This window comes from Myotis yumanensis, unplaced genomic scaffold (genome assembly GCF_028538775.1).
Source record: "Myotis yumanensis isolate MYYU_CA2020_CCGP unplaced genomic scaffold, mMyoYum1.0.hap1 SCAF_9, whole genome shotgun sequence".
Taxonomy (NCBI): Eukaryota; Metazoa; Chordata; class Mammalia; order Chiroptera; family Vespertilionidae; genus Myotis; species Myotis yumanensis.
The window spans coordinates 13,360,550-13,385,274 of NW_027223760.1; the positions used below are offsets into that span (position 1 = coordinate 13,360,550).

Consider the following 24,725-nt stretch of genomic DNA (forward strand, 5'->3'; position numbering starts at 1 on the left):
GGGGCGGGGCCAGCTCGGCACCTGACCTCTCCTTGGCCCCGCCCACTCCGGGATTCTTCGCCTGCAGATTCATTCTTCCCAAAACAGACTATGGAGTGCTAGGGAGTTAGCACTAACTGCTGAATTTTTAGAAATGTTTCCACTTCCTGACTCTGAGAAATGACCGCTAAAGATGTAATCCTTTGGCCGTGCCGTCAAGCGCTGGTCCGCGCGGGGTCATCCCAGCGCGGGTCCCCTCAGCGCTCCCACCACCCGCCTACTCCCACCCCAGCCCCAGCCCCGCTGCAGAGCAGAGCCGTACAGAAGTCGGGTGATACACACCGACAAGGTAACCCTGGGTTATAAATTAGGTGAAAGTCATGACAGGCAGAGTGAGGTGAGGCGGGCGGGTGGTGACTGGAGTGACTGGAGGGCTTACTGGACGTGTGGGAGGGAAGGGTCTCCAAGAAGATGACATCTGAGAGGCACCAGCCACGGAGAGCAGGACAGGCGTAGTGCCCAGCCAAGTGCAAAGGTGCTCGGTGGGGGAGTGCCCGGGGCAGTAGAGGAGCCGAAGGCGCTTCTCATAGCTGGAGAACTGAAATGTTCAATGGGGTGAGGTGCAGAGTGGAGCGGACCAGGTACAATAGGAAGCCAGCAGCCAGATTATGAAAGGCGCATAGACACTTGGATAAAGTCTGCAGTGATATGCATTGAAAGGTTTTTAGAAGGTGACCTGATACATTGTGATAGATGTTATAACAAGACCACTGGGTAAAGGGGGAATATCTATCTGCCTTGACTTATGGGGGAGATAAAACTGTCAGAACCAATTGTGGGAAGCCTTGGTTTCTGTTCTAAACCTCTTTCCCTCCAACGCTGGGGCTGTTTGGAGCAGAGGAAGCAAAGGAGTTTCTAAATGAGAAAACCAGCAGCTGCAGGACTCCAGGGCAAGGCCAGGCATTCCCAGGTTTCCTGGGCCTTAAGTCACTGGCAGTGCAGCAGGCAGCGCACAGGAATGTGTCCAGGCCAATGGTCTGGCAGGGGGGTGGGCAGCAGGCAGGCAAGGACAATGCAGCACTGGACCCTCAGTGCAGGACCCTTAGGGTCCCCAGCTGTTACCCTACAAGGGTGGGGGGGGGGGGGAGACAGACCCTTTTTGTACTTCCAGGCTCCACCCTGACCCCCAAGTAAAATGATCCTTGGGAGGCTCAAGGGCTGCCTAGGGGCTTCTGACGAGGATGGGGGAGAAAAAAATACAACTTTCATTCCTATTGATTTGTATTTTACTCGGGATTTTTAATTTATTGTGGGGTTTGTTTTTTTTTTCAAATAAGCAGCACATTCATATGCTTTAAAAATGTAAAGATACAAGGATCTTGAAGAGATATTGGTACCCCCATATTCATAGCAACATTCTTCACAATAGCAAAAAGGTAGAAGCAAAGGTAACAAGGGAGGACAGAATAAACAAAATATGGTATATACACTGGAATATTATTCAGTGTCCCCACTTGCTACAATATGAACTTGGAGGAAACTATGCTATGTGAAGAAAGTCAAAGACAACAAGGCAAATACTATATGATCCCATTTGTATAAGGTGTCAGAGTGGTCGAATTCACAGGACTAGAAAGGAGAGTGGTGGTTGCCAGGGGCTGGAGAGCAGGCATGGGTAGAGTTTCCGTTTTGCAAGATGAAAATGTTCTGGAGATGGATGGTGGTGATCATTGCACAACACTGTGAATGTACTCAATGTCACAGACGTGTACACTAAAAGATTGTTAAGATGGGCCGGGTCAGTGTGGTTCAGTGGTTGAAAGTCTATGAATCAGGAGGTCTCAGTTCAATGCCCAGTGAAGGCACATGCGTGGGTTGTGGGCTCAATCCCCACTAGGGTGTGTACAGGAGGCAGCTGATCACTGATTCTCTCTTCACTGATGTTTCTATCTCTCCCTCTCCATTCCTCTCTGAAATCAACAAAAAATACAGTTTTTAAAAGGGTTAAGATGGTCACTATTATAGTATGGGCATTTTACCACAATTTTTAAATAAGAAAAATGCAAAGAGTACAGAAGTCACTCTTCCACTTCTGTCCAACAGCCATCCAATTTCTTCACCCAAAACACCTAACATCACCAGTCTTTGTGTGTCTTTCCAGAGTCTATGTATATACACGCAAATCCATAAGAAGATATAGACAGGTTCATATGAGGAGGAATTAACGCCTAATACACTGTGATACAGGGGTTCAGTGAGACAGACTTGAGACCCTTTGAGCTCTTATATTAACGAATGATGCCCTTATAATGGTTGGGGACTTGACTCCATGCTCTAAGTCTTGCTCCGTATAATATCAGCCACGCTAACATCCTATAGATTTTTGTGGGCATAAAATTCCTTGAACCCAGCATGTAAAGAGGACACATGTGTCAATATAGTGTTGGTTATTTGGGGGAAGAGGGACTTCCAATCAAAATAACAGAGCCCTGGCCAGAGTGGCTCTGGGGCTTGTATGTTCTCCTGTACTCAAAAAGTTGTATGTTGGATTCCTGGTCAGGGCAAACGCCTGGGTTGCAGGCTCAATACGAGGCTGGGGCCATGCAATCAATGTATTGCTCTCATGTTGATGTTTCTTTCTCCCTCTTCTTTCCCTTATCTCTCTCACATTTTTCACATATCTTTTAAGCAATTTAAAAGAACAAAGCAGAATTTACTCAATCCCTATGTTTCCATAGAAGGGGATTAGGCCAGACTTAGTTGGACCATGTGTCGCATGGCTACAGGTCCTGTGGAGAGGGAGCCTGCATGGAATGCATCACACTTATAGGGAAGGTGAGGCAGGGACATCTATACCACCACCATGAAAGCTGTTGGATGAAAAAAAATTATCTCATCAGAACAGGGGGCTCTTTTTCCATTACGTGCTGGTACCTGCTGAGCTAGCGATCTGGTGAGCTACTGAAAGGGGATGGGAAATGAGTCTCCAGGACGATCCCATTTGTTTCTCCTCACCTCCTGGATTCCCCACACCTCACTGATCCCCATTCCCAGGCTGTGCCTTAAACACAATATGTATTTTCTGGCTCACTGGTCAACCCAGAGAAAAACACTTGCTTTCATTCTCAGTAAGGAACTTTGGGAGGTAACTTAGGCAGGCATCAAGAGAACAACATCAGCAAACTAATTAACCACGTAGGAACTGGAGGCCCTTGCACTCTGCCTAGAACCCCACCTAACCACTTCAGATAAGAATTCCAAATTGTCCCTATTCATTTACCCTTTATTCATATTGAAAATCTCATCCTCATTAGACAATCCTTGTTGTATAGCTTCTGTGCCATGTTTTGCTTATATGTGGCGTTGAGAGGTCTAAATGTATCCCTTAGCCAAGGCGGCCACTTTCTCCAGCATAAGCCCTCCTAGAAAAAGACACATAAATATGAAATCTGCATTTCTCCTGCTTTCTCCTGCCACAAAACATGCTGGGCTGTTTCCCATTCCCACTGCTCTACTGGTGGACGCTGTGCTATTGTCCTGTGTGTGGTTGGTACCATTCTGCATCTCATATTGTTAAGCCAGCAGCATTTATCTGTGGTCATTTAGGTCAATTATTAAATCTTGTTCACTCAGAATTTCTTTTACTTACACAGGCATTTAAATCTCATGACTTAATGTGATTTCGTAATGACTCTCCTCTCTTTGCAAGAGTGGAGGAACCATTATCACTAGGTGTCATGCAGCCAAGGATCTGTGTTGGATACAGAAGGAAGTTGGATGGTTACTGCTCACACATTTTTCTTTACCCTATATCTTCAGCAATTCCCTGGTAGCTATCCAACAGGTTAGAGGGGTTTCTGTTGTGGTTTGTTTTTCAAAAGACTTTTGATTCTTTATTATTTTTATTGATTTCAGAGAGAAGAAGGGAAAGAAACATGCTCCCCTACTACCCTGACATGTGCCCTGACCAGTAATCCAACCATGGACTCCTGGTAAACGATACAACATTGAATCAACTGAGCCACACCAGCTGGGCTGGGAGTTTAATTTTAAAAAAATACCAAAACCTACTGAGAATTTTACACTAGCTTTTAAGGGTGAAGATCCTGCTACACCAGGACAGGGCACACATTTGTGTATGATCTTAAAAGCTTGGGGGGCAAATAGGCTCAGGGACCCAAATATTCTGACAACCCCAAGATCTGTTGAGAGGGGCGAAAGTGAATGATCCCGTACAGATAGGTTAAATATGTTATAAATAACTGGTGAGCCAGGGGGACAGAGCACCTGAGTAGCCTATACCCCTGGGGGAGGAGGTGTCTGCCAGTTCTCAGGGACTGAGTGTCTTGGGGAAACAAGGGAGAGAAGACCTCTTCACCTGGTTGGACCACACTGCTGCTTGAGGAAGTAATGTCTTCCCCAGGGATTCCAGCTTCAGCCCTGTTTGTCTTGCCTATGGCCCTTGTTATTTGCATATAAATACTTGACTATTTACACTATAATTCCTTACCTCAAGGCTAGAGTTAGCTATGAATTGATACATTTCAAATACATGCTTTATTAACTATACTAATAAAAGCCTAGGTCAAGGGTGGGCAGCCTTTTTGTGAGTGCATGCCCAAACCAGCAAAATCTCTGACTCAAAATTCTTCTGCGTGCCAACCCTAATTTTTTGAGAACATGTTAGGCCTCCTTGATATCTCTTAAGGTGTACATATGTGAAGAAACTTGAAGAGACCTGACCGATTTGGCTCAGTGGCTAGAGCGATGGCCTGTGGACCGAAGGGTCCCGGGTTCGATTCTGGTCAAGGGCATGTGCCTCCGTTGCAGGCACATCCCCAGTGGGGGGTGTGCAGGAGGCAGCTGATCAAGGTTTCTCACTCATCGATGTTTCTAACTCTCTATCCCTCTCCCTTCCTCCCTGTAAAAAATCAATATATTTAAAAAAAAAGAAATTTGAAGAAATAATAAAATTCATTTGAGCGACAAAAACACAGTATATGATGATGAAAAATACATTTATTTTTTAATGTATACATGTACACTGCTAGTCCAACAGAAAACTTTATGACTCCATTTGATATTATCAGTGGGACTTTTGCTGCTGCATCACTGATGACAGAGAAATTACATCAGGTTTATATTTTGTGACCTTCAGAGATATGCACGAGCTACTACTTTCATCCGTCAGGCTACTCCTATTATGAGACTTAACAAAATTCATCACTGAGAAGAAAGATTCACAAGTGTATGTGGATGAAACCAAAACACTAGTCGGATCTAGGAAGGAAGAGAGAGTTAAGGCAGAGGCATAGAAATTGCTCTCCCCCTCTCTTGTCAATCCATGTCTATGGTCTTTACGATAACTTGTTATGTAAAGTTATTTATTTATCTAAGATGTACCCACACTGAATTTATCTGAAAAGTAAAAAAGTCGATATTAAGAAAAAAAATTGTAAATGGAAGCTTATAACAGAGGGTCTCACGTGCCAGCAAAAGTTACTCATTATTATAACTCATTATAACTATTCATTATTTCCTCATTTTAGATATGAACTCTAAGTGTTCCCAATTACTTACGTTTTTAGGAACAATTCCTCCTCCTGAGACTTCCACTCCCCCTTCTTGCGTTTCTTGCTGCCAAACATATGGTTCAGCCAAACATGGCATCCGTGTCAGGGGTTGCCCACCCCTGGCCTAGGTGGTCCTCACGACCTTGCATGCGACATCATCACAAAATGGCCACCACAAGATGGCCACATGCACCACGCAGGCGGTGCCCAGTGGCCGCTCCATGCGGTGAGGCCTAGGGGTCCCATTGCTCCACATGGTGCGGAAGAGGCCAGTATGGGCATCTCCGCCACCTCAAGTAAAGTAGGCGGATCCCAGTGGAGGAGGCGGGTCGCTATAGCAGAGGGCAGCTGGGGGCGATTGGGCTGGCAGGGGAGGGCAGCTGGGGGCGATCAGGCTGTCAGGGCAGCAGTTAGACATCAATTGGGCTGGCAGGGGAGCGGTTAGGGTGCGATCAGGCGGGCAGGCAGAAGCGGTTAGAGGCAATCAGGCAGGCAGGCAGGTGAGTGGTTAGGAGCCAGCGGTCCCGGATTGTGAGAGGTATGTCCGACATCCCCCGAGGTGTCCCAGATTGGAGAGGATGCATGCCAGGCTGAGGGACAACCCCTCCCCCCCCCCCACACACACACACACGAATTTCATGCACTGAGCCACTAGTGCTTTATTAATATGCCTGAGGATGGGGTTCACTCTGGAGATTCATTCAGGAATTTATTAGAGTCTAGCAGCTCACTCATAAGAAATGAGGAAGTGTAGCTATTTTTGATAGAGGATGCCCTCTCTGGCTCAATGGTCAGCTCAGTGCTGGTGTTCTGTCGGCCTTGTAATGCTTTGATGACAGTTCCTTCTAATAGGAGTTCTTCATCTGTCAAAAAAGAAGAAATCACATCTGATATTGAAAGACTCACGGGACACCTATTTGTCAGTCCAGAGCCTACATCCCAGTCCAATATATAGGGACTCAGCAAATATTTGAGTGCCATTTGGAGAGGAGAAAAATAAACCCCAACTTACATCTATGATTGTTGACACAACAAAAGGAGAAACTGTCTCTTTTTTTAAAGTGGTTATGTAGAACATTCCCTAGCATGACATATGGTGACTATATTTAGGACTATACCATTGGGCCCCAAGGGCCAACAGCCAGTTACTGGAGGAAAGCCAGGGCTGGAAGACCCACTCAGTTAGACACTCTGCAGATCTACTGTGAACTCACATTCACGCACTCATCCTGTCCTGCTTCAGATGCAGAGGGGGCCTGAGCCTTCCTCTCTCCACTCTTCAGGATGCTTGTGTTCTTGCTACCATCACAGATGACCACGATTAACACCCACGGCTAACACGTCCTCTTCTGGACCCACCCTTCTGCACTAACTCACCTATTCCTCACTTGGGCCCTGCCTTCACATATGCCAGCCCCATAACAGACGGCTCTAAACAGAAAAAACAATATGTCTACCCTCACTCTGTGCTTAAGATTTAGGCAGGTACTCGGGATGTACGTTAAGAGACTTGCCAGGTTGTGTACCACTGTAGAATCTCCTATATATATAAAAGCCTAAGCAACCATCGCAACTGAACAGGCGACCAAACAGGCTGTGTGAGGCAACTAGGCTGGCAGGGGGATTAGTGAGGGGCAACCAAATGATCGAGCAGCAGGCTGCATGCGGTGACCAGGCCCACAGGGAGTTAGTGAGGGGTGACCAAACAACCAAGCAGCATGGTGCATGGGGCAACCAGACCCACGGTGGTGGGGGGGCGGCAGTTGTGGGCAACCAGGCCGGAATGGGGGGGTGGAGGGGGGCAGTAAGTGGTGACCAGGCCAGCACAGCGGCAGTTAGGGGCAACCAGGCTGGCAGGGGAAGAGCAGTTGGGGGCAACTAGGCTGGCAGGAGGGGCAGTTGTGGGTGACTTGGCCAGCAGGGGGGGCAGTTAGGGCTGATCAGGCAGGCAGGCAGGCAGGCAGATGAGGAGTTAGGAGCCAGTGGTCCCATATTGTGAGTCAGACATCCTCCAAGTGGTCCCGGATTGGAGAGGGTGCAGGCTGGGCTGAGGGGATCCCTCATGTGCAAATTTCATGCACTTAACCTCTAGTGTTCAATAGATCTATGAAATAATTTTTGGGGTCCTAAAATACAGAACGGGAGAAACAACTTTTGTCAGTTGCCTACTTTGCTATCATTTCATGTAATTTCTTATATTTTCAGCTTTACTTAGGGAACCATCTAAAGATTCTGACTGTGTGAAGGTCAAGTGTACCATTGAGCAGCTGGGTTTATTTTCCAGAAGAATTGAAAGTGTTGCTGGTGATGATAAGGGTCAGAAAAGGGGGTAATGTTCGGGGAAAGAGGAGCATGGATGGTCTGTGGAAAGTCCAAAACTGGGAGCTGGAGACCTGGGCTCTAGGTGACAGCTCTTAGCCCTTTCTGATCTTGTTTTTACTCACCTTAAAAGCAGATTAAAATGCCTATTCTGCCCACTGTTGGGGCAGAAGGGAGTAATATAATTGGTCAAAACATTGTTTTGAAAAAGAAGCTAAACTGACTTCATGTAAGTAGCACAGCAGTATTATTTCTGATGTGCCCCAGGTCACGATGGAAACCTGTATTTAAGCTATCTGGGCATGAAAACACATTTGGGAAGTTATCAAGTAGCTGCCAATAAACCTAATGTATAGAAAAATACTTAAAAGCACACGACTGTTTGGTGGATAGAAAACCTTGTGCTTCAGCACAAGTTCAGAGTTGGACAGTCTAAAAAGAAAGAGCCCTCCCATGCCATAGAAGGGCTGGGTAGCAGCTTCTGGTGATGGATCCAAAAACTGTCAGGTTCCAAATAAAACTTACATAAAACAGCATCATTTGTACTCTTTTCATAAACTTGCAAAAACAAACAAAATAAAAATGTATCTTCATCTGTCTACTCTGCAAAGGGCAATTGAAACCTAATGCATACAAAAGAGTTTACAAACTGTGACACACTAATGAACAATTAATTTCTCTTTTGGAAGCAAAGCACCCGGCAGAGAGCACAACACACAGGATGTGCCCATTAATAGAAATACCCTTCCCTTCATCAGACTCTTAGCAAGGAGTAGTTCTTAATAATTTAGAGTTGAACTCTGAATAAATGAATAGAAATAATACAGTTACTTTATTTGCTTAAAATGTATCGTCATTGATTACAAATAAAGAAATTATACTAATAAAAGGGTAATATGCTAATCAGACCGGACATCTTCCAGAAAAAGCCAGGGTGGCAGGGAATGAGGCAAAGGCAGTTAGGAGTAATCAGGCCAGCAGGGAAGGGCAGTTAGGGGCGATCGGGACGGCAGGTAGAATGGGTAGGAGCAATCGGGCAGGCAGGCACTTGATCAGTTAGGAGCCAGTGGTCCCGGATTGCAAGAGGGATGTCCTGGATTGGAGAGGGTGCACGCCAAGCTGAGGGACTCCCTGCCCGTGCACAATTTTGTGCACAGGGCCTCTAGTGAAAACATAAAATAAAAAAAAAAGTCTATCATCGGGCATTTCAGACTCATCACAAGGTGTGTTGGTCACACATTCAGTCTCACAATGCAGTTTCACTGTCTTGGCAAGACCTCAATATGATTTTTAAATTGGCAGAGGCAGCAGGCCAAATGGTTAGGTAAGATACTATAAATGGAAACATACAGAATTATATTAGTGACAAAGGAGTTACTTGGAAAATAGTTTTTTTTAAGGTTAAACAGACACCTACTGTATGACCCAGCCATTCCACTTTCAGGTATTTACCAAGAGAAATAGAAGTATATTTCCATAAACAGACTTGTACATAAATATTCATAATAGCTTTATTTGTAAGTCAAAAATTGGAACAACTCAAATAGCCATCAGTGTTGAAATATACTGATATATCCATTATTAATGGAATACTATTCAGCAATAAAAATGAATTATTGATATGCAAAACAAGATGGACTAATCCTGCATAATAAAAGGCTAATATGCAAAACGACTGAATGACGAAATGACTGGTCACTATGATGCACACTGACCACCAGAGGGTAGACGCTAAACACAGGAACTGGCCCCTGGTGGTCAGTTGCTGGCACAGGGGGAGTGCCTCTCAGCCAGAAGCTGGGCTCATGGCTGGTGAGTGCAATGGTGGTGGCTGCAGCCTCATCTGCATCCAAAGCAGTGCTAAGGATGTCTGAGTGCTGGCTTAGGCCCGCTTCCTACAGGGAGCCATCAGTTGGGCTTCCCCCGAGAGCTGGGCTGAGAGACCCCACTCCAGTGCACACATTTCGTGCATGAGGCCTCTAGTCTTAAAGTAATCATCTGAGTAAAGGAAGCCAGTAAGAGAGAGTAGATGTAGGTGTGCTGTTCTGTTGTGCTGTGTGTGTTTCTGTTGTGTGTGAGTGTCACTCGATGTGCCCTGTCATTTCCCCTCAGTCAGGGGAGTGGAGGTTGGGGTTCAGGTTTGGGAGAGCTCGGGTGAGGGCAGAGGAGGCGGGCAGGAGCCCGCAGCCATGGACTGGGTGGGTAGCTGTAGGCGCTGTGCCTCCTGAAGCCGCTTTCCCTGCAGCCACTGGCTGCGCCGTCCTCTTCCTTGGCGTCCTCGGAATCCAGGGCTTCCTCTGCTTCCCGGCTTCGTTGTCCTCTTCTCCTTCGTGGTCAAGGTACACCACACAGCATTGGGTCTGAGCCAGGGAGCCCCTTATGGCCCCAGGCGCTGGGGGTCGGGTCGGGAGAGGTGGGGGAGGAGCTGGCGGTTGCTACCTGGGGTTACTGATGCCCCCGCCGCCCCCCCCGCCCCGAATCATCTAGGCCCCCACCTCAGCCACCTGGTCCTGCAGGGGAAGCGCCGCCAGGGGAGCGGAAGTGCCACCAGGAGAGCGGAACCCTAGATGGGTCCTCACGTGGGAGGGGGCGGGGCCAGCGCTGCCTGGGTGGACTGGCAGGTGGGAGGGGGCGGGGCCAGCGCTGCCTGGGTGGACTGGCAGGTGGGCGGGGGCGGGGCCAGCGCTGCCTGGGTGTCCTGTCCCAGTGTCCATTCAAGTTGAAGCTGGCCGCCTGGTGCGGGCAGGAATGAGGCCCTAGGGAATTGCTGGGGCCTCACTCTGGACCGTCTTGAAGCCCTAAGTCCTATCCTCCAATTTTCTAGGTGACTGCTGGAACCCATGGTTGACAAGCAACAGGTACCACAGGCCTGGAGCAGCGTGGTCACCTGAGCTGCACCTCCCAGGAGCCTAGAACTGAATGAGCTTCACTGATGCACTAAAGCAGCGGTTCTCAAACTGGGGGTTGAAGGACCCTTTCACAGGGGTCACCTAAGACCACGGAAAACACATATGTAATTACATCTTGTTTTGTGATTAATCACTATGCAATGAAAATACATCCTGCATATCAGATATTTACATTATGATTCATAACCTTAGCAAAATTACAGTTAGGAAGTAGCAACGAAAATAATTTTATGGTTGGGGGTCACCACAACATGAGGAACTGTACTAAAGGGTTTCGGCATTAGGAAGGTAGAGAATCACTGCTCTAGAGGGAAATGTGCATGCTGTCCAGACTGATGCCTCCCTGTTGCTGTTATGAGTATTTGCCTTTTAATATTAATTTGGAGACATACTATTTATTTATTTATACTAGAGGCCCAGTACATGAAAGTCGTGCATGGGTAGGCTGCCTAGCAGATGCTGGGGGGAAGGGGGAGAAGGGAAGAAGGGGGGGAGAGTTGCAGGGGGGCAGGGTGGGTGGGGAGGGCCTCCCTCCCCTGGCTGCCAGGTGGGACCTTCCTTCCTTCCATGCTGCCCCCTGGTTGTAGCGCACATCATACTGAGCCATCGAACTTACGGTCTCCCAGTCGAACTCCGGAGGAGACAGTTTGCATATTAGCCTGGAAAAACCCCATACAGTTTTATATATTTACATTTCATACCCTGCTAAATTTGCAGAAATGAAAGATTTTGCTACATAGCAACACAAGCAACTAAAGAATCTATGTTAGATACTTTTGTTTCTGAAGTCTCTAGGCTATTTCCCCAGAATGTGCTCCAGCTTTGTAGCAAATACCTTTTGTTACCAGTCAGGGCACATACCTAGGTTCAATCCCAAGTAGGAGGTGTGCAGGAGGCAGCCGATCAGGATTCTTTCTCACTGATGTTTCCTCTCCTCTCTCTCTCTCTCTTCCTCTCCACTCCTCTCTGAAATCAATAAAAATATATTTTTAAAAGGTTAAGATGGTAAATTTTAGGGTATGTGCATTTTACCACAATTTTCATGCATTGGGCCGCTAGTAAAAACATAAAAAGTACAGAAGTCACCCTTCCACTTCTGTCTTAACATCCATCCAATTCCTTCACCCAAAACACCTAACATCACCAGTCTTTGTGTATCTTTCCAGAATCAATGCCTATACAAGCAAATCCATACATACATGTAGACAGGTGCATATGAGGAGGAACTGAGGCCTAATACACTGTGATACAGGGGTTCAGTGAGACGGACTTCAGACTCTCTGAGCTCAAATATTAACCAATGATGCCCTTGTAATGGTTGGGGACTTGAGTCCAAGCTCCAAGTCTTCCTCTGTATAATATTAGCCCCACTAACTACCTATAGATGTTTGTGGGCACAAAATTCCTTGAACCCAGCATGTAAAGAAGACAAATGTGTCAATATACTGTTTTGTTGTTTTTTGGGGGGAAATAACCATCAGAATAACAACGGAGCCCAGGCTGGTGTAGCTCTGTGACTTGGGTGTCCTACCATGCACCTGAAGGTGGTTGGTTTGATTTCTGGTCAGAGGATATACCTGGGTTGCAAGCTTGATCCCCGGTAGTGGGCATGCGACCCATGTTCTCCTCTCACATCTATGTTTCTCTCTCTCTCCTTCTCCTTTCCCCTCTCTCTCAAATTAAAAAAAAGTATATTCATAGCAACATTCTTCACAATAGCAAAAAGGTAGAAGCAAAGGTAACAAGGGAGGACAGGATAAACAAAATATGCTATATACACTGGAATATTATTCAGTGCTCCCACTTGTTACAATATGAACTTGGAGGACACTATGCTATGTGAAGAAAGTCAACGACAAAAAGGCAAATACCGTAAGATCCCATTTGTATAAGGTGTCAGAGTGGTCGAATTCACAGGACTAGAAAGGAGAGTGGTGGTTGCCAGGGGCTGGAGAGCAGGCATCGGTAGAGTTTCAGTTTTGTAAGATGAAAATATTCTGGGGATGGATGGTGGTGATCATTGCACAACACTGTGAATGTACCTAATGTCACAGACGTGTACACTAAAAGATTTTTAAGATGGGCTGGGTCAGTGTGGCTCAGTAGTTGAAAGTCAATCTATGAATCAGAAGGTTACAGTTCAATGTTCAGTCAGGACACATGCCTGGGTTGTGGGCTCAATCCCCACTAGGGGGTGTGCAGGAGGCAGCCAATCACTGATTCTCACTTCATTGATGTTTCTATCTCTCCCTCTCCATTCCTCTCTGAAATCAATAAAAATATAGTTTTTGAAAGGGTTAAGATGGTCACTATTATAGTATGGGCATTTTACCACAATTTTTAAATAAGAAAAATGCAAAGAGTACAGAAGTCACTCTTCCACTTCTGTCCAACAGCCAACCAATTTCTTCAGCAAAAACACCTAACATCACCAGTCTTTGTGTGCCTTTCCAAGTTTATGTATATACACGCAAATCCAAATTAAAATATAGACAGGTTCATATGTGGAGAAATTAACTCCCAATACACTGTGATACAGGGGTTCAGTGAGACAGACTTGAGACCCTTTGAGCTTGTTCATATGTTAACAAATGATGCCCTTGTAATGGTTGTGAACTTGACTCCAGGCTCCAAGTCTTCCTGTGTATATCAGCCATGCTAAGAACCTATAGATTATTGTGGGTATAAAATTCCTTGAAGCCAGCATGTAAAGAGGACACATGTGTCAATATAGTGTTTGGTTGTTTTGGGGGGACACTTCCAATCAGAATAACATAGCCCTGGCCAGAGTGGCTCTGAGGCTTGTATGTTCTCCTGTACACCCCAAAGTTGTCAGTTAGATTCATGGTCAGGGCACACGCCTGGGTTGCAGGCTCCATTCCCGAGAGAGGGCATGCAAGGGATGTTTTGGTCTCATATTGATGTTCCTCTCTCCTTCTTTCTGTTCTCTCTCACATTTAAAGAAAATCTTTTCAAAAATTTAAAAGAATGTAACAGAATTTACTCAATCCCGAAGCTTCCATAGAAGGGGATTAGGCCAGACTTAGTAGGACCATGTGTCCCATGGCTACAGGTCCTGTGGAGAGGGAGCCTGCATGGAATGCATCACGCTTATAGGAAAGGTGAGGCAGGAACATCTCTACCACCACCATGAAAGCTGTTGGATGACAGAAATTATCTCATTGGAAAAGGGGACTATTTTTCCATTACTTGCTGGTACCTGCTGAGCTAGCGATCTGGTGAGCTACTGAAAGGGGACAGAAAATGAGTCTCCAGGATGATCCCATTTGTTGTTCCTCACCTCCTGGATTCCCCACACTCACTGATCCCCATTCCCAAGATGTGCCTTAAACACACTATGTATTTGCTGGCTCACTGGACAACACAGAGAAAAACACTTGCTTTCATTCTCAGTAAGGAACTTTGGGAGGTCACTTGGGCAGGCACCAAGAGAACAGCATCCGCAAACCAAATAACCACATAGGAACTGGAGGCCCTTGCACTCTGCCTAGAACCCCACCTAACCATTTCAGATAAGAACTCCAAATTGTCTCCATTTACCCTTTATTCTTATAGAAAATCTCATCCTCATTAGACAATCCTTGTCATGTAGCATATGTGCCATGTTTTGCTTGTATGTGGCATTGAGAGGTCTAAATGTATCCCTTAGCCAAGGCGGCTGCTTTCTCCAGAAAAAGCCCTCCTAGAAACAGACACGTAAATATGAATTCTGCCTTTCCCTTGCTTTCTTCTGCCACAAAACATGCTGGCCTGTTTCCCAGCCCCACTGCTTTACTGGGGGACGCTGTGCTGTTGTCCTGTGTGTGGTTGGCACCATTCTGCATCTCATATTGCTAAGCCACCAGCAGTTATCTGTGGTCATTGAGGTCAATCTTGTTCACTCAGAATTTCTTTCACTCACTCAGGCATTTAACTCTCACTGACTTAATGTGATGTAGTAATGACTCTCCTCTCTTTGCAGGAGTAGAGGAACCAGAACATTCACTTTGAATCACGCATCGAAGGATCTGTGTTGGACACAGAAGGAAGTAGGTAGGTTTGGTGCTGGGCTGAGCTGGAGGGAGCGGAGGAGCACACACATGAGCCACAGTGGGATTCACAGAGGCTGAGGCAGGATAGTGAATGGAGCAGTGGCCCCACCAGTATGTTTCCTGAAATAAAGTCCTGAGGAGGAAAGAATTGGTCAGTTACTGCTCACACATTCTTCTTTATCTCCAGAAACTCCTTGATAGCTGTCCAACAGTTAGGAAGGGTTTTTTGTTGTGGTTTGTTTTTCAAAAGACTTTTGATTCTTTATTATTTTTATTGATTTCAGAAAGAGGAAGGGAAAGAAACATGCTCCCCTACTACCCTGACATGTGCCCTGAGCAGTAATTCAACATGGACCTCCTGGTAGGTGAGACGACATTGAATCAACTGAGCAACACTGGCCGGGCTGGGAGTTTTTTTAATTAAAAAAAAATACCAAAAACCTACTGTGAATTTTACACTAGCTTTTAAGAGTGAAGAACCTGCTATTCCAGGACAGGGCACACATTTATGCATGATCTTAAAGGCTTGTGTGTGGGGGATGGGGGGAGGGGGTGGAAATTGGCTCAGGGACCCAAATATTCTGAGAACCCCAAGGCCTGTTGAGAGGGGAGAAAGTGAATGATCCTCTATGGATAGGAGGTCAAATGTATTATAAATAACTGGTGAGCTAGGGGGACAGAGCACCAGAATAACCTATACCAAGGGTGGGCTCCTTTTTGTGAGTGGGTGCCAAAACCAGCAAAATCTCTGACTCAAAATTCTTCTGTGTGCCAACCCTAATTTTTTGAGAACATGTTACACCTACTTGATATCTCTTAAGGTGTACATATGTGAAGAACCTTGACGAAATCATAAAATTCATTTGAGTGACAAAAACACAGTATATGATGATGAAAAATATATTTATTTTTTAATGTATACATGTGCACTGATAGTCCGACAGAAAACTTTATTACTTCGTTTGATATTTTCAGTGGGACTTTTGCTGCTGCATCATAGATGACAGAGATTTTACATCAGGTTTATGTTTCGTGACCTTCAGAAATATGCACAAGCTACTACTTTCATCCATCAGGCTACTCCTATTATGAGACTTAACAAAATTCATCACTGAGCACAAAGATTCACAAGTGCATGTGGATGAAAACATGGAGAGTAACGCTGTTGCAGTTTTTTAAACAGAAAAAATTTTCTGCCATGGCATTTCAAGTCCTCAATAGATCGTTTTCGACACTATTGACATTGCTCTTCCCCTCTCTCGTCAATCCATGTCTATGGTCTTTAAGATAATTTTTTATGTAAAATTATTTAACTAAGATGCACCTACACTGAACTTACCTTAAAAATAAAAAAGTCAATATTAAGAAAAAAATTGTAAATGGAAGTGTTAGGTCAGAGAGAGCCCAGGATCAGATACATGAAGACATGTGATGAGACAATGGGCTTCCCCGGGAATTTCTCACATGTCAGCGTGCCAGACAGATACTGGCTTCTCCCTGATGGCCCCCACACAGATACTGACTCCTTCCTGAATACCTTGCTGACCCCCTGCAGCTGAAACTTCCTCAGCTAGATACCTCAGCTCATGTCCCCGCCCCTCACCCAACCGCAGTATAAAAAAGCGCCCCCCCTCCCTGTTGGCGTGAATCCACGTGCCCTGTCTTTGGAGTACGTGGGTCTCCTGGGGATGCAGAAATAAACCTTTCCTTCTCTTTTCTTTTCTGATTCACTCGAATCTTTATTTCTTATGCTGCCTCCTGAGCCACCTAACCTAACATTTGGTGCCTTGAAACCTGGGTGACGTGAGCACCTCATTTGGCCGTCCCTCTGCAGCTTGGGGTGCCTGCCTCTTCCTCCTTGTAGCTCTGGACCCATCAGGACCTCATCTCTTCAGCTCAGCAACTTTTCCCAGTTTGGCAACATCAGCGCTGAGTCCCATTCCACCCCTGTGCCGGTCCCAGGTGGCCACCTGCCCGCCAGCATCTCTGTCCATAAAACGCGGCAGAGTCAGAGATTGCCTCTTTCCGGACCCTTCCAGGAAGGCTCCTCCGGACCAGGGAAGTAGGGGAGACGTGCCTACATTTCCTGGCCCAATCGTCCTTCCGTAGCGTGGGTTAAACTGCTGGGACACCAGCCTTTGGCCCCTCTACAGGCCACGGGATCAAGCACAGGGGGAATCCAAATTCCAAACCTGACTGAGCACACCTCTAGGGTGCCGGCTCACCGATCTGGCTAAACACTATGCCTGCCCCGGAACTGCGTCCTATTTCTGTAATGTGGCATGGCCTCAGTCTGAAAATGGGACCTTGACTTTACCATCCGCACCGATCTCAGGAATTTCTGCCAGCGAACTGGGAAATGTGCCCAAGTCTCTCTCTCTCAGTCCCTCTCTCCACCCAGTCTGTGTCCCCATCTCTTCCCCCCACAGTTCCTTCTGCGGTCTCTCCTCGCCTGGTCCTTCCTCCTCCCTCTGGGCTGTCCCTGCACTGCCCAGCGGCCTTGCGTGCCTCCGAGCCCGAGGTGTCTGTGGTGCGTGGGGGTGTGGGTTCATGTGCTGTGTGTGTGTGGTGGCGACGGCACTGCCATCGTCTCAGCGTCCTCCCACCCCACCCCCCCCCCCTACACTGGAGACCACCCGGAACATCCCCTGGCAAAAGCCGCCTGTTCTCCCACCAGCTTCTGTGCCCCTGTCCATCCACACTCTCCCCTCCTCCCTGCCAGACCCTCCTCCAGCCTCGCCTTCTCTGCAGCCTCCTGGCCCCGCCTCCCTTCTTCCATCCGCCCCCACAGAAGCCAAAAACTCAAAAGGCCTGGACAAGGAGGACAACAACCCCACGCTCCTGCACGCTACCGCTGTGTGCACTGCGCCCTCGTCCTCAGGCTACACACACACATACACACACACACACACACACACACACACACACACACACACACACACACACACACGTCTGTAGGCTCCACCTTCCTTCTATCTCTCCTCCCCTTTGCCCCGCCCCTGGGAGGTTGTGACTTTTAACTACAATTGAGAAGCAGCTGGTGTCTTTCTCTGCCAACCCCACTGCGTTCATCAAAGAATTCCGGTAACTCTCCCACGCCCACCCAGGCCACCTCTCCCGCTCTCTCCCCACCCCTTACGGGCCTGCCTAGTAACCTGTACCCCATGCAGTACCCTCTGTAAATTCTAATTGCCGCCTTCCTCTGTGCGCTCCACCGAATCTCCTCCCTCATGACTGCCAACACTTTAATTCACAGGTGGCCGGCCAGTTCCCTTTGCGAGAGGTTGCAGCTGGGCTCTCTGCAGACCCTCTTAACCAGCAGCTTCCTTCTCCCCTATCCCTGAAAGCCCAAATCCTGAGAACGTTAGCTCCAAAACAGCCTCTTCCCTCATACCCCGGTCCAAGATCAAGTGAAAAATGGCCTTGAAGGTTCTTAATGCCCGTGAGGAGCAGGCACAGTCAGAATGGCAGGCCTGCCTTTCACAGAAGGTAGATCTGCAGACACGCCTTGGTTTTGGCCCTGAGGTCAACGGCAGCCACGCATGGCCCTAAGGGGGCTGTGCGCAGTGGGGTGCAACAAAAGGAACGCCACTGGAGAATGCTTCAAATGCAGAGATGAAGGCCACTGGACAATGCAGTGCCCCCAGCCCCAGGCTCCAACCAAGCCCTGCCCAGCGTGTGGTCAAAGCTGCCACTTGAAAAGTGACTTCCCCTGGAAAGGTGGCAGGCCCTCTGCACCCCAGTGTGGAGGGGCCACCCTTCCAGGTCATGACCCACCGCTGGCCATGCTGGGACTGGCTGAAGACTGAAGATGCCCAGCCCCGACGGCCCCCACCACCATCGCCGAGCCCAGGGCTGCACTGAAGGCAACAGGTCACCTTCCTGGTCGACATGGGGGCTACCTTCTCTGTCCTGCCCTCCTTTTTAGGGCCCCTTTATCCTTCCAAGATCTCGGTCATGGGTATTGATGGCAAATCCACCTGCCCGCTGGCCACCAGACCCCTTCCCTGCCTCCTTGATGATAGCATGCCCCGTGCCCCTTTTAGGACGAGATATTCTCACCATCCTAGTGGCCACTCTGCCCTTCAGACTCCCTGCTCCTGGCCCCCTTTACAGGGATGCCGACCATCCACTGCCACGAGGCCCCTTATGGGGCCCTGTTGTCCCAGACCTCAGTCTCGCCTACCTCAGTGGCCTACCTCAGTGTCGCTGTGAACACCTGATCTCCTTATCTCCTCCACGACTGTCCCCTTTTCTTAACTGAGAACTACTCTGACCTCAGCGCCTTCTCACCCCATCCCGCTCCACCCTTCCCAAAGGAAAAAATGCAGCAGTTTTATAATCCAAGCTGCTAGAGGCCTGGAAACAGGCTGCACGACCTGCTCCCTCCCTCCCCGCCTTTTCTCCAACCTCCAGATCCCTGGCTTCCACTGCTCTGTCCCTTTCTCTTTTCCCTTGGATAACAGCACATTCTAACATTTCCTCTCACTTTCACTGCAATACCTACCTCTCTCAGGCTCACCAAATGCCTCCCACCATCCCTGAAGAAGATTCGGCGACACCATCCAGGACCTGATGGATGACCCATCATTCCTCACAGGCTCTTACCTGGCAAGGGACCCTCCAATTTTGCTCAGGTTTTTTATATTTTCAGGTGAAACGGACATGGTATGATGAGGGAGTCATCAATTCTACTGTCTGGGATGGGAAATCCTCTAGTGTCACTCTCTATTTATGAACCCTGGACCTACTCCTATGCCCACCCTCAATCACACAACTTTCCATGTACTCTCCAACATCAATCCCTCCTCTTCTACATCCTGCTGGATTTGTCTGTCACTGGCTCGAACCCTCATCATAGCCATTCAACTCCAATGAATTGGACCATCTAACTAAACTCTCTCTAGAAATTCACAGCTCCTGGCCAGACCTCCTGCCCATGGCCCTGACCAAACTCTGCTACACCAAGGAGCCCCGCCTTCTTAAGTCCTTTTGAGCTCCTATATGGGAGACCCTTCTTGCTCAACCACCGTCTCCTTACTGATCCCCCTCCCCTGGGAACCTACATCCACAAGCCTTGGAGCCTAGGTGGACGGGACCTCACATCGTGATCCTTACAACACCCACCGCAGCCAAGCTGCTCGGTGACCCATCGTGGCACCACCTCTCCAGGCTCAAGAGGACTCCGGTGCAGCATGACTTCTGTAAATGTGAGGTGTTGGGACCCACTAAAGTCTGCCTCAGCCACCCACCCCCTCCTCCTTCTCCTCCTGGCCCTGAGCAACCTACACCAACCCCTACCTGCTTATGTGTGGAGGTTCAAGGTCCATGAAACTTACCACCAGAATGGCAAACAAGTCACCCAGCAGGTAGGATCTCAGGATTGCCCCCTGGTCAGATGCCAGACAGGGATCAGGGTGACATCCGGTCAATATACAATGGTGGCTGACCCTATGCCTGTTTTGCTTATGACCAAGAGGACCCAGACAGGTGTAATCAAGATGTTGACACCTATGGGGGTTGCCGCTGGAGAGACTGTGTTGTCAATGATGCCTACAGGGGTGGCTCCTTTATCGGGGAGAAGGGGGCCTTCCACATCATAATCCGAGATCCCTGAGACCAGCAATGGGTTACAGGTGTTGTGGGAAAGCTATACTTAAGTAGTTGGAGCTCAACCCCTTCAGGGACCATTTACATCTCCTGGGAATATGACCTGGCCCAAGAGGCCCAAGTCCAGGTCTCCAACAGCATCCTACAGGCCGAACAGTCCCTTAAAGGGAAGCTGCCTGACTCCCCCCAAGTAGAAGTCCTGTCTTCTTGGCTCCGACTTATTCAACACACCCTACTATTCCTCAATGAGACCCACACCCTGCCCAATGTCTCGCACTGCTTTCTATGCACCTCTCTCCGAAGGTCTTTGCTGGCTGCCATCCCACTCACGACTTCTCCAAGAACCCAAGGGAAAGGTAAATGTCAGCCTCCTGTGGCTGGCATTCCCCTTTGGGAACCTGAAACTCCAGAGCCCACCCTGCCCCCAAGGATATGCTACCAGACCAGTAATCCAGTAATCGGAGGGCGAGTCACTTGGAACTGCACCCAGAACTATATCCCATCCAGTTTCCCCAAGGCCAGCCTGGGTACCTTCTTTTGGTACAACGGCATCTTAAGCAACTGCATAAACTCCTCTGACCCCAGTCCTTGCTTCGTGGTCATGGTAGTTCCCCAACTAACCTTGTATGGAGAGTCGGAGCTCGCCTGGCTGCTCCCTCCATCCAGCCCCCCCGGGCCCGCTAGGCCGCCTTCCTCCCTGTCACTGGAGTATAGCTACCTCCATAGGCCTTGCCGGGGAGGGGGGGCGGGAGAGTCCTCAGGATTAGTCTGGTCATGGCTCAGGACTTTAATGACAAGCTCCAGTTAGCCCTGGAGTCCACTACTGCTTCTTTAGCATCCCTACTGCGACACATAACATCAGTAGTCCAAGTAGCCCTACAGAACCAGAGCGCCTTAGACCTTCTGAGTGCAGAAAGAGGAGGAACCTGCATATTCCTTCAAGAAGAATGCTGCTGCTACATCAACGAGACTGGAGTAGTGGAGTAAAACGTAAAGACCCTGACTAAGCTGAGTGAAGAACTACATGCAGGACACTTCAAGGACAACTCTCCTTTCAGCTGGTTCCAAAGCCCCTTACCTACCTGGGTCCTACCCAGGGTAGGGCCCCTGATTCTCATCTGTGTCTTTTTTCTCCTAGCCCTCTGCCTCCTCAAGTTCATCTGCTCCCGGATTTCGGAGATGTCACGGGTGACTGTGAACCAGCTCCTGCTTCATCCCTACACTCGGCTCCCCTCTGACCTGCCTCTACCTGACCCTGGCCTTTAAACAACCCCCACACCCCCATGTCCCTGGTCAACTGGAAGTAGCCAGAATGAGTCGGCATCCCCTATCACCAAAAGGCCAGGATGTTAGGTCAGAGAGAGCCCAGGATCAGATACATGCAGTCATGTGATGACACAATGGACTTCCCCTGGAATTTCTCACAGATCAGCATGCCAGACACAGATACTGGCTTCTCCCTGACGGCCCCCACACAGATACTGACTCCTTCCTGAATACCTTGCTGACCCTCTGCAGCTGAAACGTCCTCAGCTAAATACCTCAGCTCAGGTCCCCGCCCCTCACCCAACCACAGTATAAAAAAAGCGCCCCCCCCCCTGGTTGTGTGAATCCATGTGCCCTGTCTTTGGAGTACGTGGGTCTCCCGGGGATGCAGATATAAACCTTTTCTTTTCTGATTCACTCGACTCTTTATTTCTTACGCCGCCTCCTGAGCCACCTAACCTAACAGGAAGATTATAAGAGAGGGTTTCACGTGCCAGCAAAAGTTACTGGCGTGCTCTGTTTGGCACGCGAGCCAGGGGTTGCCCACCACTGCCCTATACCCCTGGGAGAGGAGGTGTCTGCCAGTTCTCAGGGACTGAGTGTATTGGGGAAATAAGGGAGAGAAGACCGCTTCACCTCCTTGGACCACACTGCTGCTTGAGGAAGTATTGGCTTCCCCAGGGATTCCAGCTTCAGCCCTGCTTTTCTTGCCTATGGCCCTTCTTATTTGCATATATACTTGACTATTTACACTTTCATTCCTTACATCAAGGCTAGAGGTAGCTATGAACTGACACATTTGCAAAACATGTTTAATTAGGCAGAAGATGGCCTTGCTCTGTGAAGGCATCAGGCGCTAGTTTCTCCACCTGTGTCAGAAGCAGACTCGGACATGTCCATCCTTAAGGAATCAGCAAATTTACTCCACTCCCTGGAGTAAGAAGAAGACAAAGGTCAAGGCTTTGACTCTTGAAAGATACAATTAAACTATTCATTATTTCCTCGTTTCAGATAAGAATTCTAAGTGTTCCCAATTATTTACGTTTTCAAGAACGGTTCCTGCTCCTGTGCCTTCTGCTCCCCCTTCTTGTTTGTCTTCTTGCCAAATACATGCTTCAGCTTAAACGACCACCTGCTCCAAAATCCATGTTGCTAGAAAACAGATGGGGAGACATGAACTCTACGTTTCCCCTGCTTTGTCTCGCCACAGTACTTTGTCCTCCTCAAATTTACCTCTATATCAATGTCAGACGAAGATGTGAATCTGGAGAAAAAGCTGCTTGGAGGAAAATACATACCAACAGTTAGTGATTCATGCCATTCTCCATGTCTCTCACACATACAGTTCTGGTCTTATTCGGACTAATTGGGTACTTGGGTCTATATTCCTGAGCAAAATCACCACACACCTGGGACCTTGAAAATGATTCCTTGCATGCTGGGCTTCCAATTCTCTGTGACAGTTTAAAATGGCCCTGCAATGTCTCTGGGGGACCTTTGTATGTAGCTTCGCATAGGATATAGGCAGGATTTTCAGTGTGTTACTGCATTTCTAAGCATGTGCAGTGTGGACAAAAGGGATCACACCTAACCAGACAAGCTCAGGGGAGGTCTGCATGGCAGTCTTGCAGACTCAGAGACCTAAAGTAACCACAAAAGATGGTCTGAAAATTCAATATTTAACTACACACAGGTTATACTGGGTTCTCATGTCCTAGGCCAGTATTTTCCCTGACAAAGATGAACTTAGATCTTTACTGAGCCCATTTGTCTTCTTGCCTCTAAGATAACATATCTGTGAAATGTCTGGGTAACTTGTAAATTCTTCTTTTTTCTGGACCCTTCAGGGTGCAACAAATAGCACCAAGACATTCCCTCATTGTTATGTTATCAAGTTAATCGTCAACTGTTAATTATGTTGAACTGTCCTGTATCCATCTATGTAAAAGCAGCACATGTCCATCAGTTCACTTTTCTCCTATCCCAGAGGTTTTCCTGCTTTGCTTTATCCCACCTCCTTAATCTATCACCAATGGAGTTCATGTAATCCACCTACATCCCTTTCCTTTGATTGCAATGTATAAATACAGATGTAACCCACCATTCTTTGGAGCATTACCTCAATTCCTAGAGGTTCTACTTCCCAGCATATGTTGACAGTTTGGCTCAAATAAACTCAAAAAAATTCTTTACAATGGTTTTTTTACGTTAACAGCAGCAAAAATTCAGCACTCTTTGGGGTCACCAACCTGCACCCAATCCTGCACCCAGCCCCTCCATTGGAGCACGCCTACCAACTCCACCACTATAATGACAGAATGGCACACATTGCTCCTATAAGGTGACATCCTTCAGATGCTTGGTGGTTTTCAGATATGCATACCCTTGATGACCTGTGTAGTTTTCACCAGTGTCCTTAAAGTAAACACAAAGATTTAAATCTCTTGACTTTCGTGATTTTGTGGGGTTTTCTGACTCAAGTGAATAATGGGCCATTTTCCGAGATCACCCCTGGCCGCTTACAGAAAGAGGAAGTTCCTCTCCTTAAAAAATTCTACTTTAAAAATCACCAGACCCATATTTACCTTGAGCTTCCCTTTTTCTTTAGCTTCCTCCGAAAAATCTATTTTGGAAGAAAACGTCATGATTATTCAGCACAATGACCTCTAAAGCTTTATTCCTTCTCTTTTAAGTGAGATGATTAATTTTCTGAGGACAGAAACTCTGTCTAGTCCTTTGTCTCTCCCATAGTCCTAACTTAGGACCTTGCATGCAGCTGGCAATGCATTTTATTGGTTGTTTCAGATCACATTCAGCAGATAATTCCCTATAAAAACTCTTAGAAGTAGCAAAGAAAATGAAAGTGCCTACCAGAAACCTACACAGCAGGTTTGTTTTAGGTCAAGAACAAGAGTAGGATGCCTGTTATTACTGATACTATTCATCATTGTTGAGGAGGTCCTAATTAATTTAATAGGAAAAATGAAGTACTGGAAGGAAAGAGACAAAACATATTT

General features: G+C 47.5%; 2 long non-coding RNA genes across 5 annotated transcripts; one reads left to right on the forward strand and one right to left on the reverse strand.

Annotated features, from left to right (window-relative positions):
• On the forward strand, positions 1-22,121 carry LOC139016148 (uncharacterized). Of its 4 annotated transcripts, none has more exons than XR_011472636.1 (5): positions 1-328; positions 10,117-10,210; positions 10,696-10,884; positions 14,763-14,833; positions 15,117-15,350. It is a non-coding gene; the product is annotated as an uncharacterized lncRNA (long non-coding RNA). The 4 variants fall into 4 exon arrangements; XR_011472635.1 differs by lacking the exon at positions 10,117-10,210 and adding an exon at positions 3,895-3,971 and having other exon boundaries at positions 2-328; XR_011472637.1 differs by lacking the exon at positions 10,117-10,210 and adding an exon at positions 21,581-22,121 and having other exon boundaries at positions 29-328; positions 15,117-15,193.
• A 724-nt stretch (positions 22,122-22,845) lies between these two features.
• LOC139016776 (uncharacterized) lies at positions 22,846-24,374 on the reverse strand. The gene is made up of 3 exons (XR_011472720.1): positions 24,294-24,374; positions 22,942-22,984; positions 22,846-22,860 (listed from the first exon to the last, which is right to left on the reverse strand). It is a non-coding gene; the product is annotated as an uncharacterized lncRNA (long non-coding RNA).
• Between the last annotated feature and the right edge of the window lie 351 nt (positions 24,375-24,725).